Source organism: Nematolebias whitei, chromosome 13, assembly GCF_014905685.2.
Source record: "Nematolebias whitei isolate Nwh7 chromosome 13, NemWhi1, whole genome shotgun sequence".
In the NCBI taxonomy this organism is placed as follows: domain Eukaryota; kingdom Metazoa; phylum Chordata; class Actinopteri; order Cyprinodontiformes; family Rivulidae; genus Nematolebias; species Nematolebias whitei.
Window position 1 is genome coordinate 6,333,023 of NC_056510.1, and position 6,000 is coordinate 6,339,022.

Below are 6,000 nucleotides of genomic sequence, written 5' to 3' on the forward strand. Positions count from 1 at the left end.
TTGCCTTTTTAGCTACTTTTCAGCTGTTTTATGGGAATTTAAACTTTTTTGGGAAAATGTCCACTTTTTTGTCCTCGTTTCGGCTTCTTTCAGCCTCATTAACTTATTTCTGCTCTTTTAGCTTGTCATGATTCTTTCAAGCTATTCAATAATTTTCAGCTTTCTGCTATTTCAGCTACTATTTGGCTGTTTTATACAAATCTTGCTTTTTCATCTAATTCCACTTTTTTATATAGCTCCTTTCAGCTATTTCCACTTCCTTCTCATAGGTTAAACTTCTTTCTGCCTTTTTGGTTACTTTTTATTATATATTTTTTGTTCTTGTTTGTTTTTTTATTGCCAAGTTTAGCTTTTTTTTTAGCTGATTTCCTAATTTTTGTGTTCATTTCGGCTTATTTAAACCTAATTCAGCAAAGATATGTTCTCTTTGCTTTCTTCTAATTTAGGCTTGCTCTTCCATTTCAGCTAAATTTCAGCATGTTGGCTAATTTCAGCTGTTTTTCTGCACGTTCTTCTGCAATAAGCACTCGCACTTCATTTTCACAGGAAATGCAGTTGCTCCAGTTTTATTTGTTTTCTGGCTGACATCCTTGAAAACGAACTCACTGAAGTTAAAAGTCATCAAGACATGAAGTGTGTGGGACAGCTGATGGAAGACTGAAACAGTTTGTGTCAGTGCCCCCCCAGAGAGATGAAAGCAAACCCTGGACGTGTCTGAAACCATTAGGGTAAGGAGCCCAGTTGGGCCGGCACCCCCCCTCGGCCCCAGCAGCCCACTCCTCTGTGCCAGAACATGAGAACGTTCTTCTCTCAGAGCTGCCCTTCTCACTGGAGAGAGTTCTCTTCCCCTGCCGCTCGGTGAAACCGCAGCGCTCGGGCTTTGTGACTCGTTGCTCTGCCATGTAGCTGCCCGCTGCAGCGTGGCGGCGGGGGCTGATCTAACGACACGCTGACACCTCTGCAGACCTGCTGCCATCCTCCCGTCAGAACCCGGCCTGCTGATGATCCCGTCGAGAAACAAGACAGAGAAGCTGAATCCAGCAGGAGGACGAGGAGGCCTGACGTCTGGAGGACGGGCTCAGGTGGTCCGAGGTGAGGCCACTCCTTCGGAGAGATTTCTGTTTTTAACTGGAAGGAGTGGAGGAGCAGGTTCACGTGGAGGGCACGGCTCACAGGTTTGAATGGGAACATCTTCAGGGCACACGCTGACCCGCCACTCTCATCTCCCCTCCTAAATGGACCCGATGAGCCTCACGGCAGCCGTCCTTCTTTCTTTTAACTTTTCTATTTCCGTGTCCCTTGTGTGCGGGCCCTGCCCCCCCAACACACAGTCCATTGTGAGCAGCGCCCACAGCAGATCTGCTCTTTAAACTAATGGCCCGTTCTGTGAAACAGACCTGATTACTGCCTGACAGAAGGAATTAAGGCCAAACGAGCGCGCCGGCATTCATGACCTGGAACGAGCGTTTAGAGGGTTTGATTCCCGGCGCTCGCAGTAAACACGCAGCGCACGAAAACAAACAACGTGCTCCACTTCGGCGTTGCGTCACAACGATGCGACTTCCTGCAAAGGGTCGACTGTCGTTTAGCAAAGGAGGTGAGAGGAAGAGGCAGAGAAATGTTGTGTTTTAAAAGGAATAACTCCAGACAAAGACGTAAAGGTTAGAGGGTTAGTTCTGAATTAGTTCATGACAAATCATAAATAAATCTTTTTAACAAGTGCAAGTTTTATTGATTTCAAACAGATTAAGTTTACATCAAAACGATCTATGAGGGGAGATTTAATTTGGACTAAATATTTTTATCAATTCAGTTTATTTATAGAGATTATATTATATTATTAATTATTTATATAGATTAATATATGCATATTTGTATATTTATATAGCACTAAATCACAACAAAGTTGTCTCAGGGCACTTTACAGGAACATTCACATACATAGAAAAGCCAATTAGTAAAGTATATATATATATATATATATATATATATAACAGTAAGCTGTTTTGAAGATCTGCATGTTTTTTATTGAACTCGTTGAGTCAGTTTATATTTCAGACATATGTTTATTTTTATTTTGATCTCCTTAATCTCACAGTAACACAAACTTTTGCAGTGCAGACATTTTCTCTGACTCTTAATTAAAATTTCAATTTAATATTTTAATAAATTATTGCTTGTTATCACTTTAATTTACTGAAAATACACATACATATATACATACATTATATATGTATGTATGTACTTTGTATGTATATGCATTGACCATGTGACTAGAAGGTTAAATAATCAGATGTTCCTTTAAATCATTGACCCATACTTTTTATTTGCTTGATTTTGAATTTGTACTTTTTTCAATAGCCATTTAATTTTTCCCGTATAGTTTGGCATTTTGTTATTTTATTTGTGTTATCTGTGGTTTCTAAGAATGAAGTCATTTTCTGTAAAATAAATTAACAGTTTTTTCTCTTTGAGTAATATTAAATAAAACAAAAGTCCTCATGTTGAGGATGAAGTCGAGTGTTCAGGTCAACGTTTTACCAAACACAAATCAACGAGAGATTTATTTACGATCAGGAGGCAACATAAAAACTTCACAACCTGCAGTTAAAACAGTAAAAATACAACGATCTGTTGCAGCCGAGCTCTTTTCTCTAAAGACGAGAATAAAATCGAACAGTCTCTGTAATAAATTAAGATTTGTTGAAAACCTTGTGAATTTTCCATCCTTTATAGCTAAAGACGAACAAACAAAAGTAAAAACAGATTTGTAAACAATTCTACACGTTTCAGTTGTTTTCTTTACAACAACTTTAAAAACTGAGTATTTATTATTTCAGGGTTTGTGACTTTTTATAAAAAAAAATGTACATGTTATTAAGGTTTTAGAGTTCATCTCTATAACTGACCTACACCTCGATTAAATTACCACATAACGTTAATTTATTAAAACACTTTTGAATTATTTCTTAAATCTTATTATGTTAATCATCAACAAGTGCTAAAGTAATAATAGTTAATTTTAATACTTTAGTTTGTAAATTTAGTATAAACTTTCTGGTCATCAACCGTTTGGCTTTAAAATCTTAAATGCGCCTCATTTTATTTCTTAATAAACCGACCTACTTATATTGTTCACCTTTCAAAATAAAATATGTATAAACGTTTTATTTTGTTCTTCTGTCCATTTTATTTATCAGCTTAGCAATTGAGTTTATCTGAAAAATGAATATTTACAAACAAACAAACAAAAAAATTTACCAGATTTTTAATATCACACAAAAAAGGCCCAAAGTAAATTTAATTTGAAGTAAATATTCTCCAGTTTATTTCTGTTCGACATTATTTATAATCCTAAATTCAGCCTACGTTGCTCTGGACTTTACGAGTGGATCCATTTCTACAAACAACGTTTGCTTCTCGTCATTTTTAATACAAATAAAAATAAAAAGCAGGTTTCTGTAGTTGGATTCCCTTTAAGGGTGCCGTTCGTTCTTTGTGTTCTCGGATCAGTCGGGTCTGAGCAGCAGCAGAACAGAACTGAACGAGGGAGTTCTGGTTGGAGCTTGGCTTCCTGCAGGGGCTCATGGGAAGAAGAACCCCCCCCACCACCACCACCACCACCACCACCACCACCATCTTTAACCAGGAGCAGCTCCATGGTACAGAACTGTGGGTCACAGCCTGTCGCTCCAAATCCATCAGCTCTCATCTGAAAGTCGGGGGGGTCGGGGGGGGGGGCTTTACAGAAAACTGAAGGGAGAAAGGTCGGTGGGGAGCAGCTGCCAGGAGGGCGGTCATGTGACTCCGACCGTCCAATCCCCACACGTCGACCTCACAGATCTGCAGGTGTTGAAGTGGAAGTGATCTGACCTCCTGCTGACCTGGAGTCTCCAAACATGTAGGAGCTGCTCGTCACGGAGCTGAACTCGAATACGAGAACGTCCTGGAGCTCTGAAGGAACGCACGCCGCCCAAACCTTCTTCACGCCCGAGCTTTAAACGGTCTTATTCTGAAAAACACAAAGTTGTTGTGTTTCGTCTGAAACGGAGATGTTACTCTCAGTACGAGGATGAGAACGACTCTCAGCTACTACCACAGCAAACGTTACCTCCGTGTCTGTAAAACGGGCCGAGTTCTGTGGACGTGTGGCAAACACCAGTTAGCTGTGGCGGCCATCTTGGATTGGACCGACTCCATAAATTTAATTTTCTTTTTTCCATTTACCTTTATTTATCCGGGTAGTCTCATTGAGTCACGAGAACTCTTGTTCAAGAGAGACCTGTTTTTGGGAGCAGATGGTGGTGGAGGGCCCCAGAGTGGGGCAAACGAGGGTGGAGGCAGGTGTGGGTGTTTCACCTTTTCCACCCACATCTTATTGTTGACGGTACCGGGAGTCGAACCTGCGACTTTCTGATCACAGGCCCATCGTCTCTAACCTCTGCACCACCACTCCCCAAATTAATCGGTTGCAGACGATCTGGACGATCGTCCAGTAATAGAGTTTCAAGAACATCCAGCGAGTGATTAGTGAGATATTTTGCTAACAGACAGATACAGTCGACCCTATAGGTAACGGTATATTTTTAATTAAATATCTTTTGCCGTCTGCTCAGGCTCTGAAAATGTGTTGGGGCTCAGACTCAGCTGCGGCCACACAAAACTAGCTCTGAAGTTTAATCACAGTCGCGTTTGACAAAGTCCATTAGCTGTGGCGGCCATCTTGAATCATGCCAATCGTAAAAGTTACTCAGTTTTAAACACCATTACTTTCTGAAAACCTTTGAACCAGCAGCTCACATTTATCCGTTTGTGTTTATTAATCCCCGTACGGTAATAAAATGCATTTGGTCGGTTTCAGCAGCTGCTCCGCTTTAGGTTCTGCACAGGAAGTGACATCAGCGTCAGGTAAGTTTGGTTTGAGGGTAATTATCTCCGTCTCCTCTGGCTGAGACTTCTTGTGAGTTCTTTTAGAAAAATCTTGCAGACTCCGGCTCAAACCTCCTTTGCGTACACGACACGTTTTTTTAAAAACACGATGGCTCGACTCTGTGAAGTTTGTTGTGTCTACGTGTTCACGCCAGGATGATTTCTCTTTCTGTTGCTGTTGCTAATGAGGAAACTTGCTCATGCATTCACTGTACACAGAGTTGCCATAAATATTAGATGAAAAATAAAATGGGAGGAGATGCAGAGCGCGTTAGAGCGCTGACATGATGGCTGCAGATCTTGCGGGGTCGTGCACGGATAGCGTTCTTGTTCAGAAGCGAAGCTGTGGAAAAACGTAGGATTTGGATTTTTTTTTTTAAAAGAGAAGAGCTCCGAGTTAGGAGGAGGAACGAAAACTAAAACCAGGGGTTGGCTCAGAATTTAAAACGCCACCGCTGGGACGTGTACGCGTCGAGATGAATCGCATTCTTTGAAGGAATGCATATCGCCCGCCGTCTAGCTCTCAGAGCATGAGCTGGAGATGACTCTCAGCTACCACCACATCAAAGTTAAACTCAGTCTGTGTCAAATCAACGGGTTTTATCCAAATGTTACATTCTGAGCGTTTCATTGAACTCCATCCACTGGTTCACTAAATATTTTGCTGACAGATATTTTCTTGCAGTCCACACAAAATGGCGACAACGGCCAAATTTGTCTCGTTGGACTTGAGCTTCACACGTTAAACCTCATTAAATCTCTTAAAATAATTTTTGTCTAAATGGATCCAGTGAGGAGTTAAATTGATGGAGCGGTCCAGTTCTGCTTCATCACCGTTTCCCAGTCTGGTGGTGCATCAGAGTCCAGACTGTGCAGAAGTCTTAATCACAGGCTAATAACACGTTACACTGTTGGACGGGATCCACCACGGCCACAAACATCACTGTTTCCAGGCCCAGCTGGCAGGACCGCTGCAGGAAAATGACCCGCGTTTACAGAAGTACTCAGTTTATGACCGACCCGTGTTTACAGAAGTACTCAGTTTATGACCGACCCGCGTTTACAGAAGTA